Here is a 15,077-nt window from a genome sequence, read left to right as displayed (position 1 = left end):
CGGGCCCCAGAGTGGAACGAGTCCCTTCATCGCATCGAGGAACTGTGCTCCTGTCGAGTCGGCTTGTTCAATGTCCTTGGCTCGCTTTTGTCTATGATGATTCGCTGGAGCCACATAAGTCGGAGGAAGGATGAAGGAGATGAAACAAGTGCCCCCCCAGCCTTTGGGGAGCCAGGTGTAAGCCTTCGTGCCACAAACGAAATACATATTCGGAGACGATACAAAGGAAGGCGTATCGGTGGAGTCCAAAGTTCTGGTGAAACGGCAGGCGCTGCGGCCTACCAGCTGTGTCCCAAGCCCTTCTATGCACATGTGGCCTGTGACGTTGATGACTGACAGGGCCACAGTCAGAGTGGCAGCCGTTCGTTTCCGCAGGTAGGAGAAGGTGGGTCTGGTTGGATTGTTGAACACCTGCATTTCAATTCGTTCTTTAGCAGGGATGTCCATGTGGATTGAGTCGTTGGAGGTCTGCGGGCAGAAGTGTGTCTTCGTTTTGTTTCGCCAGACCCCATGATAGAAGTGCATCATGGTTTTGCTGGAGGTGGCATTGTCTTTATAGCTTTCTTGCAGGAGGATCAGCCAAGCAAGGCAGAAGCCATGAACTGAGAAGGGTGAAGGGATGAAAGGAATTGAATGTCCAGTGGCGTGGGGTAGCAACCCACAGATCCAACAGTTGGTGGCGTTGGTGGCAAGATTGTGCTGGTGCAGCAACTGTACAAAGGAGTTGTTCCAAAACTCCTTTCGCCTCTCTCTGAGTTGAGGAGAGAGCGAAATCAGATAATGTTCCTTCATGGTGGTAGGCTGAGCAGTGGTCAGGAATGTTTCGTGAGCAGGTGCATTTTCTTCCACAATCCAGAGCGTGGTCATGAGGAGAAAGCAGAAAAGGATTATGATGAAGAGTGCAATTGTCTTTGTGCTGTGGAGTCTGTCTGTTCTTGGGTTTCTGTAGTGGGTATTTCCTGTTGCTTCCATCATCTTCTTATTTGGTGCTTCCATCATCTTCTTATCTGGCGCTTCCATCATCTTCAAAGTGCTCGGTAGCAGGCAGAACCACAGACTTCGTTTAGCTTCTCTCCGGGTGACCCTTGGTGGTGTTTAGGTCACCGTTCTGAGATTTAACTTAGTCCGTGGTCTACTTAGCCGAAGCTCCCTCCTTTCGACGCAGGAAATACCCTTCTCTGGATGGCACAGTGGGATCAGAGAATTTTGAAAGTTCAAGTGCTTCAGTATCAGGATAGCAGGTTAGTGACGGTCGGTCCTTGTTCAGGAGCTCTTCTTGGTTGTCGATGTTTTCTGTCGTGGCCAGGGTCGAGGAGACCTTCTTACAGTGGTGTGCGTGCAGCCAGTGCCGTTTCCCCTCCACACGAAGAGCCGTCCGGGTGGTGATTAACACTTGCCAGGGGCCCGTCCACCGGGGTTCCAGACTCTTCGACCGCTGAAAATTCCGGATCAGCACGAAGTCCCCAGGTTGGATGGCGTGACCCGGACCCCTGGAAGCATCGGGGATGGCCTGCTGCACCTGCTGATGAATGACAGACAGAGTTTCAGTCAATTTATACAGGTAATCAGACATTAGGACGTCCGGGACGTCATGAATGGAAGTTGGTTTCGGTGCAGACCAGACGCTCATGGGTCGACCGAAAACAACTTCATAAGGTGTCAAGTGATGTTTGGTGGGGGTGGAACGCATCGATAGCAATGCCAGTGGGAGGGCGTCTGGCCATTTCAGACCCGTGGTAGCCACTATCTTGGCCAGTGTGAGCTTTAGTGTGGCATTGTGTCGCTCAACAAGTCCAGCAGACTGGGGGTGGAAGACTGCGTGGAACTTCTGCTTGATGCCCAGCCCCTTTAAGATGAGCTGGATGACTTCGGCTATGAAGTGGGGGCCATTGTCGCTCCACAAAATTCGACAAAGGCCGTAACGGGGGAAAAATTCTTTTAACAGTACTTTCGCAGTGGCCATAGCAGTGTTGTCACGGGTTGGGTATGCTTCCACCCATTTGCTAAATGCGCATACCACAACAAGTACATATTTCAGGCCTTGGCATCTGTCTAGCTGGATGTAGTCCATCTGCAGGACTTCAAACGGGTGATTGGGGACCCCAAACCCTCCCCGGGGTACTACAGTTCCTTTCCCGGGGTTGTGTTGCAGGCATATCAAGCATTGTTGGACCAGACGTTTGGCGGAGTCTGTGATTTTATCATTGTACCAAACTCTGGAGACAAGTTCAATCATGGGGGCTGATCCTATGTGGGCAGGGGAATGTGCCATAGTCAGTATGGGAATCAAGTATGAGTCAGGTAGCAACCATTTGTTTGTGTCTTTTGTCCGCCAGCAGCCTTCATCGTCCTTTAATCCCACCCGTGTCCATTCAGTCAATTCGTGTTGTGTGTTAGCCATTTGAATGTCTCTAATAGTGTCCCTAGCGTCAGTCCATTTTTCTGCCTGTGACCTGGTCACATACATACGTGTTGTCGTCCTATTTTCAGCTGTCGTTCGAGCAGTGATGTCGGCTAGCGCATTTCCTTGTCCAATAATGTCTGTCACCTTTCTGTGTGCCTGGCATTTGATGACCGCAAGCTTTTTGGGGAGAAGGACAGCTTCGATCAGGGCGGAGACTAGGTCTCCGTGCAAAATGGGGGTGCCGTGTGAGGTCAAGAATCCCCTTTCCCTCCAAAGGAGCCCAAAATGGTGAAGCACCCCGAAGGCGTACTGGCTGTCGGTGTAAATGTTCGCTGTGGTTCCTGCTGCTAGAATGCAGGCTCCTGTCAGGGCAATCAGTTCCGCTGCCTGGGCAGATCGTTGCGTGATGCGGGCTGTCTCGACCACAGTTCGGGCCGTGGTGACTGCATAGGCAGCTGAAGTGGTGCCATCGGGGAGTTTGATGCAAGAACCGTCCACCCACAGCTCTCCGTCAGGGTCAGGAAAAGCTGTGTCTCTGAGGTCAACCCTACTTCTAGTCTGTTCGTCCGTAAGAGTCACACAGTCATGTACAGGGGGCACATCGGGATCGTTCTCTGGTAAGGGTAACAGAGTTGCTGGGTTCAGTGTGGTGCATCTTTTCAGGGTGATATGGGGGGCAAGCAATGTCAGCTCGTATCCAGTCAGTCGTGCACTCGTCAGGTGTTGCGTCTTGGTTTGGTTCAGGAGGGTGTCGACTGCATGGGGTACTAGTACCGTGAGGGAATTCGAGAGTACGATCCCCTCACTCTGTCGGATAGAGATAGCAGCGGCAGCTACAGCTCGAAGGCAGGCAGGCAAGGCTCTGGCTACAGGGTCAAGAGTGGCAGAGAAGTAAGCGCACGGTCGTTGCTTTGGGCCAATGGACTGGGTCAGGACAGATAAAGCGCACCCCTCCCTTTCGTGAGTGTAAAGGGAGAAGGGCTTTGTGTAATCGGGGGTACCTAGGACAGGGGCCGAACAAAGGGCATCTCGTAGTTCCGTGAAGGAGGTTTGACATTCAGGGGTCCAAGGGAGCGGGAAGGGGACGTCTTTAGCTAGCAGAGAAAGCAGCGGTTTCACAATGAGGCTAAAGTTTGGTAACCACTGTCGGCAGAAGGAGGTGAGGCCTAGTAGGGAGCGAACCTGTTTCTGAGTCTTAGGGACAGGAGTTTCGAGATGGTTTGGATCCGGTCGGGAGTGAGTTTCCTTCCGTCTTTGGACAGGAGGTGGCCTAAGTAAGTGACCTGGGGTTGGCAGAATTGCAACTTCTTCTTGGAGACCTTGTGGCCATTTTCCGCAAGGAAGTGCAGGAGTTGAATGGTGGCTGTAACTGCTAATGGAGTGGTGTCGGCTGCCAAAAGGATGTCATCGACATATTGCACTAACACCACTCCATCGGGTAACTGGACTTGATCCAGTTGTCTCTTGAGGGCCTGGCTGTAGATGCTTGGGCTTTCTGTGTAGCCCTGGGGTGCTCGGCAGAACCTATATGAGCGGGCTTTTAGGGTGAAGCCGAAGAGATATCGGCTGTCTGGGTGGATAGGGATGGAAAAGAATGCGTTTTTGAGGTCAATGACAGTGAAGGTGGTGGCAGTAGAAGGAATCAAAGTCAGGATGGTGGTGATGTCTGAGACCACGGGGTACTGGGGTACAACCACTTTGTTGATCTCTCGAAGGTCAATGATAAAGCGGTATGCTTCTCATCTCCCTCTCCTTGTTTCTTGATGATGGGCAAGATAGGGCTGTTGCAAACGTTGCTAACCACTTCCTCTACCACTCCTGGGTCTATCAGTGACTGAATAATCTTTACCAATGCCTTCTCGCCCTCGGGCGATATCCGATATTGTGGAAGTTTTGGGAGTGTTGCGTCTGGTTGGACAGTAATGTGCACTGGGTCAATCATCATGCGCCCTACGTCCGAATCTGTCTTGGCCCACAGGTACGGAGGCAGAGTGTCAAGCAGGGATGTGTCAGCGTCAGTGATGGAAAACATGCGTCGGGGAGGGCAATGTCTAAGCAGAACGGGGTTGTCGTAAAGGAAAACTCGAACTCCGTCTTGAGAACATCTAATTGTCGCTCGGAAGTGTTTGAATAAGTCGAGTCCCATAATGGCGTCAGGGCTATTGGAGGAAAGCAAAAACGTGGTGTCAGTGGTGTTGTTTTCTAAGTCGAAGAGGATCGGAGCGGACAAAGGGTTAGTGGAGGGCGTTCCATCGAAACCTGTCGATGTTATAAGTGAGCCAGACAAGGGTGCCCTTGGAATCAGTCGTTTAGATAACGCACTACGTGTTGCGCCAGTGTCTACCAGAAATGGAGACTTTGTACGCAAGACCTTAGCAGTGACGTAAGGGCCTTGCTGGTCAACATAGAGCTCGACTGGATCCCTCCCTTGCCCTTGGCAGTCCTATGCAAAGTCGTGGGCGTCATCGTAGTCAGATTGCTGGCATTGGTTCTGTCTGGGTCGATCAAATGTATTTGGTCTGCCTGATCTGTCGTTAGTCGTGTCATTTGGGGGCCCTCGCTGCTGTCCCTTATTTCTCGGTCCACTTGCTATGTCCTTGGGGTCTTTGTTTCTGATTATTTCCAAAAGAACCGGGCACTGGGATTTCCAATGGCCAGTTCCTTTACAGAAAGCACACTGGTCCTCTCTAATGTCTGTACGTCCAATGTGGGGAGTCAAAGTGCGGTCCTTGGGAGGTGCAGTCTTAGGGACGTTCGTCTGATAGTTTCCCCGGTATTGGTCTCGTCCTATAGTCACCCCTTGCAGTTGTGCAATCATCACCCTCTCTTTCAAGTCCTTCTTCTTTTTCTCTGTTGCTCTATCGTTTTCATTTTTCTGATGTTCATAATATTGGGCCATCTGGAGGATAGCCGTAGATTTGGAGGCTGCCCAACTACTCTCGCTGGCCTGCAGTTTCTGGGAGACCTCTGGTGACAGACCCTTAACATAATTCTGGACAAACAGATGGTGTCCGGTTGCAGTGGTCATGTCCTGGCCGCTGTAATCGGAGAACACCGTTTCAAACCGGGAGAAGTAGTCCAATACATCCTCCTGGGGTTTCTGGCGACAGGCCGTTACTATCGACCAGTCCACTTTCTTTTCTGGAATCAGGGTTTTTAATTTCTGTACGATTTTATCTGGGAGGTCTAAAATGGATTTCAAAGGCTTTTGTCCAGGTTCTCGTTGTTTATCTATGCCATCGAGTTGTGACAAGGTATGTCCAAACAGCTCAAGGTGGTCGACTTTCCGGATTTGCTTCCACACATCAGCTGGTAGACATAACCCGAAAAACAAGTCGATGTCAGCCAGGGTCATAATCGTTGAACCTAGGGCTGTACCTAATTCAGTATAGAAGGCAGTGGGGTTTTTACGTAGGTCAGGCAGAGATTTCCGGAATGTCAGAATCTCTTGCCGGTCCCATGGCTGGTAGACCCAGTTGTACACTACCCTTCCTTTTGCATCTTTGTGGTTTGCATCATCGTTAGTCCCTTCACCTCGTGGAGGAACCCAGTAAGGGGCAGCCTCTCGTATCGGCATCATGGCGTTAGATTGCTCAGTTTGTGGTTCGGTCGCTACGGATGTCGTGGGTTTAGTTCCCGATTCTTGTTCAGTGAGGTGGCGGAAAACCTCAAGCGTACGCATAAGGAGGTCCGCCACATCACACTCGCCCTCATCCCCGATATCGACCTTCCGGTACAGAGTCGTTAGGCTCTCGGGACCTTTGTCTCGATATCGGTCCTCGTCTGCGTTCAAGACATGGTAACACAGTCGTACGGTAAAATGTCGTCTGTGACTCCCTGTATACGAGTTAAACATATCCGTGATGTACTCTTCATCTTCCTTCCTTTCTACCAGTGTCCTTGCTATCTTGTCAATCCCTGCTCGCTCATCTTTGCTTAGTCTGCTTGTTCTTGCAGAACCAACCCTTCGGGTCTCAGGGTCGCCTAACGTTGTCGTTTGCGTAGTATCTAATACAAGGAGTTCGGCCGGCACAGAGGCCATGGGGGCCGAAGCTGTGGCGCTACTCTCGTTTGTACCTGGGGGTGGTGGGTGCTGTGCTAAGGGTTGGGAAGGGGCATATGGAGGGGGCATGTAGATGATCGGAGGACCTAACAGCAGATCATCGTTGGCTCGTTGTTTCGAGGGTAATTCAGGGTAGAGCGTGGAGGACGTTCTAACCGGACACTGGCTTGATGTTTCCATTTCTAGTTTCTGTTTGGCTTCCTCTCTTTCCTTTATCTCTTCTTCTAGTTTCTGAGCAGCTAGGTGGGCTGCTTTTCGCAGCTCTTTTCCCAACCTACTCTCAGTTCTCTTTTTACGTTGTTCAGTTTCTTTGCGCCACATGCCGAAACTATCAAGCATAGTGGGCGTTGTCTTGTTTTTACCAAGGGCTGTTTCTAGCGCGTTTATTTTATCATCATCGAAGGATCCTATCAGTGGCCACTGACTTTCTCGATCCTTTTTCGTATATTTATGCCACAGCTTGCTATAAGCTATAGCAATCAATCCATGCTTTGTGAACATGTCCTTATTAGGGGTGCCTTCCAGCGGAGCCGGATGGTTCATCTCTAATAAGCGGTCCGGGCTAAACAGGCTACCAATCAGTGGGGAGAAGACAGGCATGACGGATCACAATGGGGACAAAAGTCAGCACTACCTATCTTATCACTGCGTGCAAAGACTAGACAGAATATTTCTATTCTACGTTGTTTGCAGGTAGTGAATACCTCATGAACCAATATCGAACAGTCAATGTTCGGTCAATCAAACAATCAGTGGGGAGAATAAGTAGGCCCGCAAAGGTCTGCGTTACCTACCCTTTCACTATCTGCAAAGGGGGAACCTGTTCTTTCCTGTTTGCAGACAGAGAATTTCCAGAAAACAATCCGCGAACAGTAGTTCGGGTTCAAACAATCAATCAGTGGGGGAGAAAGATAGGCACAACGGCTGCGTTACCTATCCTTCACTGCTTGCAAAGAGAGAGCCTGTTGTTTCTCCGTGTCGGAATTGTCGCGCCTCAAGGAACCAACGAGTACCGCTGGGGGGGGGAAAGACTACATTTCCCAGAAGGCTCAGCGGCCGAGAGGCGGAGCATAAATAGACGGTACTTCCTGTAGCCGGTGTCGGATATTCCGGTTCGTGTTTCCTGGCGTTCCTGTCGACTGTGCGGTGAGGTTTCTCCTGAGCTTTTTGTTAACCTCGGTATCTCAGATTCACCCAGTTGTGTGAATTCCCGGCGCTGTTGCGTCAGTTCTGTCCTCCGTTGGAGAGCCTTGTCACCGGCTATTGCGGAGGACGGTATTGTATTCTTGGCATTGTTTCTTCAGTTCTGTCCTCCGTTGGAGAGCCTTGTCACCGGCTATTGCGGAGGACGGTCTTGTATTCTTGGCATTGTTTCTTCAGTTCTGTCCTCCGTTGGAGAGCCTTGTCATCGGCTATTGCGGAGGACAGTCATTGTGTTTTCCTAGTTTTGTGCGCGTGTCTCCGTTGGCGAGCCCCCATTGCTCAGGCTCTTGCGGAGGACACGCTTTTGCTCCTTCCCGTTTCCTCCGTTGGCGAGCCTTTTTGCTACGGCTATTGCGGAGGAAACAGTTGTTTGTGTTCGCGCTATTTAAATTACCAGATCCTCTGTTGGACAGCCTTCTTGCACCGGCTATTGCAGAGGGTCTGCTTTATTTAGTTCCATGCTGGGACGAAGAGTTTACTCCACCTGAAATCACTTGCCTTCAGGTAACCTTTGTCTCCTTTGTTTTTGGGTGACGTAACCCTTCTTTTACTTTGTGGGAGTTACTGTATGCGTACTACGCATTCCTTAGAACCTGGTATACGTTTCTTCAGAACTCTGAAGCACAAAGATTAGGGGAAAGGCAATCACAGGCTGATTTACGTAATCTCAGTATAGAGAGGCATCTTCTGAGTTCGGGCGGTCAGCTTTCTTAATACAGGTATAGCATGTATAGCTTGATTGGTAGCTTGAGTAAGAGAGTACTTTCATGAGAATTGACACCAATCCCTTGTTTGTTTTCTGTCTTCGCAGCTCTCCCTCCCTGCAGTCCCCTTCCTTTCCTTCCTGTTTATTATTTTTGCCCTCACCTGATCCTTCTCTAGCCCACGGCTATTACAGCATTCGGGGCTTGGATAGATCTGGAGGTGGCCTACTTGTACCACAAGCTGATCCTGAGGACGGAGAGGATAACAGAATATCCGACCCAAGTTATTTAGTCCTCCCGATCAGTTTAGGGTGATGGCAACCCTGGACGAGGTGATGGCAGCGTTAGTCGTGGTGCAATCTGAATTGATAGCATCCAGACAAGAAAGCACTGAATTACGGAACCGGTTGGATAACATCCAGAAAAACCCCTTTAGTGCTGGGGCTTCAGGGTCTGGTACAGCCGGTTCGGTAGTGGTGGAGATACCCCCTAGCATTCCGTTAGCACATCCAGAACGATTCAACGGCGATGCTGGATCAGTGCAAGTGTTTTTGACGCAAGTCTTGATGCATTTTTCATGCAAACCCCGGTCATTCCCTACCAATCAGTCAAAGGTGGCGTTTGTCATCTCGTATTTAGTAGGAGACGCGGCTCAATGGGCGGTTCCCATGGTTCAGAGAAATGACCCAATGTTACATGATTGGGACGCATTCCAAGCAGAGTTCACAAAGGTATTCGATAGGAGAGCTGATACGTATATGGCAGATAAAGAACTATTAGGCCTACGTCAAGGGAATCAAGACCTGGTAACATATTTGAATAATTTCAGACGTTTAGTTGCTGAAACTAAGTGGCCGGAAGCCAAACAAGCGTCAATCTTTCATCAGGGTTTAACCGAAGAAATGCAAGACATAATCGCTCAAATCGACCCCCAACCGGTGTCATGTGAAGATTTAATTAATTTGGTATTAAGACTAGACCATAGGATGAAGAATCGTAAAGGGGGTGGTGGAGCAAAGAACCAACCAGTTCCCTCTTCTGTGGCGGTAAAGACCCCGGATAGTACGGTATCGCATGCCGCTGAGCCTATGGATATAGGAGCAGTTCGTGCCGCTTTGACCGCCACTGAAAAGGAACAGAGGCGCAAGTTGGGCCTATGTCTTTATTGTGGCAAAAAAGGCCATTATGTTAGAGAATGCCCTGTCAAACCCAAATTTTCCAAATTCCGCTTGAATAGGGGGGTGTCAGCGGCCACTGAGAAACCGGCGGAAAACTGAAGAGCTCTGGGGGTGTTGAAGGGGTTCCCTGGAGTCAGATTACTATCCCTTCCATGTTGAGTATGGTTGTAGGAGCGCAACATTTATTCGTTAAGATAGTCTTGATGATAGGCATGATTGAGGTACATACACAGGCCATGGTGGATTCCGGGGCTACGGGTTTCTTCATGGATATGAAAGAAGCAGAAAGGTTAGGCATTCCTCTAATCCCCAAGGAAGACGGTACTGATGTGTTTGCAGTAGATGGGACGAAACTGAACACAGGGCCCATAAGTTATCAAACGGCCTTAACTGAGATGAGATTCGGTCGTCATAGAGAAAGGGTGTCTTTCAGCATCATAGAGGCACCGCAGTATGGGGTGATTTTAGGCATTCGCTGGCTGAAAAGACACAACCCCGACATCAATTGGGAAACCGGCAATATTTCGATGAATTCTGCACATTGTGAAGAGCATTGTTTTAAATATGCACAATGTCCTTCGTTTGCTTTGGCCGGTGGGGGTGTAATAGCCACGGCCGCAGAAAAGGCAGTATCTCTCCCAATGGCATATCAGGACTTTGAAGGGGTGTTTGACGAAGTAAGAGCTGAAGAATTACCCCCACATAGGCCATACGATTGCCAAATCGAGTTAGTTCCAGGGGCGGTGATCCCTAAGGGACGGCTGTATGCACTGGCAGAGCCAGAGAACGCCTACTTGAGAACCTATTTAGACAAGCTGTTAGAATTAGGGTTCATACGTCCTTCGAGATCACCAGCAGCATCCCCTTTGTTTTTCATCCCTAAGGCTAACGGGGATCTGAGAGCCTGTGTAGACTTTCGAGCCCTCAACGCGGTAACAATCAAGAACAGATACCCTTTGCCATTAATAAACGTCTTACTGGAGCAGGTGAAGAAAGCCAAGGTATTCACCAAATTAGACTTAAAGGGAGCATATCATCTGGTTAGAATGCGAGCAGGGGATGAATGGAAGACAGCATTCCAGACCAGGTATGGGTTATTCGAATACCTGGTCATGCCCTTCGGGCTCTGCAATGCCCCTGCTGCATTCCAGTTTTTCCTGAATGACGTGTTAAGAGAAATATTGGACAGACATGTCATTGTGTATATAGATGATATCCTCATCTATTCAGAATCAGAGGACATGCACATACAACATGTCAAGTCTGTTCTAAGGATACTACAGAAAAACCATCTCTATTGCAAATTGTCCAAATGTGACTTTCACGTCACTACAGTTGAGTTTCTGGGGGTTATGCTTACCCCTCAGGGACAGGAAATGGCGGAGAGGAAGATCCAAGCAGTACGAGATTGGCCAAGTCCTCGAAACGTCAAGGATGTCCAATGCTTCCTAGGATTTGCCAATTTCTACAGACGTTTCATTAACCAGTTTTCGAAAGTGGTGGCTCCCATAACTAGACTGTTGAAAAAAGACCAAGGGTTCATGTGGGATATGAGGGCTCAGGAGGCGTTTGCTGCTTTAAAGGAAGCGTTTGTCACCGCTCCAATATTGACACACCCCAATACTGATGTCCCTTTCGTAGTCGAGGCAGACGCTTCAGAGGTAGCTACCGGAGCCATTCTTTCACAAAGAAATGAAATCACAGGACAATTGCATCCCGTGGCATTTATGTCACATAAACTTACGGGGGCGGAACTTAACTATTGCATAGCCGAGAAAGAACTCTTAGCTATCAAGCAGGCGTTCACTGAATGGAGGCATTTCCTTATGGGGGCAAAGCACGTGGTGACGGTTTATACCGATCACCGCAATCTACAGTTCATGTCAGCAGCCAGACATTTAACCCCCAGACAGTTGAGGTGGATGCTTTTCTTTTCGGGATATAATTTCATTATCACTTTCAGACCTGGAGCAGACAATCGAAAGGCGGATGCCTTGTCTCGTCAATCATCTACAAGGGTCTCGGAGGCCAGAGCAGAAACCTCTATAGTGGACCCTGTCAAGGTGGTTTGTGGCATCCAACCTGATGCCTTTCTGCAGGGTATACGATATGGGATCAGAACGGACCAGTGGAAGAGATGGCTACAGACACATCCTGAATGGCAACTACAACATGGCTTTCCGATCAACCAAGGTCGGATGCTGGTGCCCTCTGAATCCTTGCGTAAACAAATGATTGAGTGGTGTCACACTTCACCCAGTGCTGGACACGTCGGGTTAGATAAGACTATGGATCTGATTCAGCGTAGGTGTTGGTGGCCTACGATTAGGGTTGATGTAAGAAAATGGGTGACCGAGTGTGATGTTTGTGCTCGCGCCAAGTCTGATCATCGCCGTCCTGCAGGACTACTGCAGCCCATGCCTACCCCTTCTACTCCCTGGGAACGTATATCTTTGGACTTTGTGGTAGGTCTTCCCAGGGATCAGGGTTGCACAACAGTGTTGGTAGTCATTGATTATCTAACTAAGATGGGGCATTTCATTGCTTGTCCTCAGATACCGACAGCAGGTCAATTGGCACTGCTTCTTGTGAGACATATCGTACGTCTGCATGGCCTACCAGCGGTCATAGTGTCGGATAGGGGCTCTCAGTTCACCGCCCAGTTTTGGAAGGCGTGGTGCTCCTCTCTCCACATCAAGACAGCGTTGTCCACGAGCTTCCATCCCCAGACCGATGGACAGACGGAACGTCTCAACCAGACGTTGAAGCAATTCTTGCGATGCTATGTTTCTCAGGGGAGAAAAGATTGGGTGGAGCACCTTTGGCTTGCTGAGGTGGCATACAACAATGCGACACATTCTGCCACGAGAGTATCGCCATTTTACTGCACTTATGGTCATCATCCCCGATTTCTCCCTTTTGTGCAGCCGTACAGAGAGGAGACCGTGCCTGAAGCCGCCAGAAGGGTTTCTCGACTCAAAAGAATTCTGGAGCAGGTGCAGGACTCCCTGAGGACCTCCAAGGTGGCTTATAAGAACACGGCTGACAAAAGACGTCGTCCTGGTCCTTTGTATCGTGTGGGGGATTGGGTGTGGTTGTCCACCCGGAACTTCAGGTTTAGACATTACAGTGTGTTTAACCCTCGATACATAGGTCCGTTTCGTGTGGTGCGGCGCATCAACCCGGTGGCAGTGAAGTTGTTGTTGCCCAGACATCTGCGTATACACCCAGTTTTCCATGTGTCCCTGCTCAAGCCTGCAGCTGCGGTGGTACGGCGCCTCCCTCCCCCTTTGCTGGTTTCTGACGGTCTGGAATACGAGGTGGAGGGGATTCTGGACTCCAGGTGGCGTGGCCGTGGCCTTCAGTATTTGGTGGCATGGAAAGGCTACGGTCCCGAGGAGAACTCGTGGGAGCCTGCATCTGGTGTTCATGCACCGCGCCTGGTGGCTGCTTATCATCGCCGTTTCCCTGAGCGCCCTGGTCCCCTTCGGCGCTCTGGGTGAGGGGGGATGTACTGTCGGAATTGTCGCGCCTCAAGGAACCAACGAGTACCGCTGGGGGGGGGGGGGGAAAGACTACATTTCCCAGAAGGCTCAGCGGCCGAGAGGCGGAGCATAAATAGACGCTACTTCCTGTAGCCGGTGTCGGATATTCCGGTTCGTGTTTCCTGGCGTTCCTGTCGACTGTGCGGTGAGGTTTCTCCTGAGCTTTTTGTTAACCTCGGTATCTCAGATTCACCCAGTTGTGTGAATTCCCGGCGCTGTTGCGTCAGTTCTGTCCTCCGTTGGAGAGCCTTGTCACCGGCTATTGCGGAGGACGGTCTTGTATTCTTGGCATTGTTTCTTCAGTTCTGTCCTCCGTTGGAGAGCCTTGTCACCGGCTATTGCGGAGGACGGTCTTGTATTCTTGGCATTGTTTCTTCAGTTCTGTCCTCCGTTGGAGAGCCTTGTCATCGGCTATTGCGGAGGACAGTCATTGTGTTTTCCTAGTTTTGTGCGCGTGTCTCCGTTGGCGAGCCCCCATTGCTCAGGCTCTTGCGGAGGACACGCTTTTGCTCCTTCCCGTTTCCTCCGTTGGCGAGCCTTTTTGCTACGGCTATTGCGGAGGAAACAGTTGTTTGTGTTCGCGCTATTTAAATTACCAGATCCTCTGTTGGACAGCCTTCTTGCACCGGCTATTGCAGAGGGTCTGCTTTATTTAGTTCCATGCTGGGACGAAGAGTTTACTCCACCTGAAATCACTTGCCTTCAGGTAACCTTTGTCTCCTTTGTTTTTGGGTGACGTAACCCTTCTTTTACTTTGTGGGAGTTACTGTATGCGTACTACGCATTCCTTAGAACCTGGTCTACGTTTCTTCAGAACTCTGAAGCACAAAGATTAGGGGAAAGGCAATCACAGGCTGATTTACGTAATCTCAGTATAGAGAGGCATCTTCTGAGTTCGGGCGGTCAGCTTTCTTAATACAGGTATAGCATGTATAGCTTGATTGGTAGCTTGAGTAAGAGAGTACTTTCATGAGAATTGACACCAATCCCTTGTTTGTTTTCTGTCTTCGCAGCTCTCCCTCCCTGCAGTCCCCTTCCTTTCCTTCCTGTTTATTATTTTTGCCCTCACCTGATCCTTCTCTAGCCCACGGCTATTACAGCATTCGGGGCTTGGATAGATCTGGAGGTGGCCTACTTGTACCACAAGCTGATCCTGAGGACGGAGAGGATAACACTCCGTTTGCAGACAGCGAATCTCCAAACAAATCAACAAAGAGTAATACTAGTATTTTCCAAACAATCAAACAATTATTTAGCAATTCGGCGTGTTTACACGACCTTACCCGGACCGCATGGACAGTTTTCTTGTCTTCCGAATCCAGCGCCCGATCGTCCTCTATCATTCGTAGTCCTCGCGGCACTCCTGATGGTTCCCAGTCAGGACCGTAGATCACTCGAGAGAGGTCTGTTCGGAACCAGTGAAGTTCGGATGATCGGCTGTCAGACGAGGGTCTATCGGACAGGAGCTCACCCGATCGTTGCAGTCGTTCACTCTGTCGTCAGGACCTCTCCCACTGGATCCACGAGTCGCTGATGGGCCCCACGTTTGGGACGCCAATTGTAGAAAAAGGTACGGGCAGATGACCTTTTTCAGAGTTGCCCGGCGCTAACCACATCTATACCCATTCAAGTTACCAAACAAAGAGGCAGGCGCTGGAGACTGGAAGGGAGGAAACAGAAGTTTTATCCGACGGAGCAGAACACATCAAATCAGACAACAGGGTATCTTCTCGAGGTGCTCTAGCCGCATCTCTGAGGCTTGGCCTCTTATACACAAGTTTATGATCTTTATTGCATGTAACACATTCTTGCAATGCTTTGAAGTATGAAAGGACATCCTCGGAATCTCCCCCTCAGGCCCGTTCCCACACACATTTACAGTTGAAGTCCCCACCCCGGTCACAACAGGTGATGATTATCGCGCAGCTGGACATTCCGCCGATTCACGGAATGTGTGGGGTTGATCGGATCTCATAGGGT

Source organism: Lissotriton vulgaris, chromosome 3_2 (genome assembly GCF_964263255.1).
Source record: "Lissotriton vulgaris chromosome 3_2, aLisVul1.2, whole genome shotgun sequence".
Lineage (NCBI taxonomy): Eukaryota > Metazoa > Chordata > Amphibia > Caudata > Salamandridae > Lissotriton > Lissotriton vulgaris.
This window is presented reverse-complemented; position numbering follows the sequence as displayed.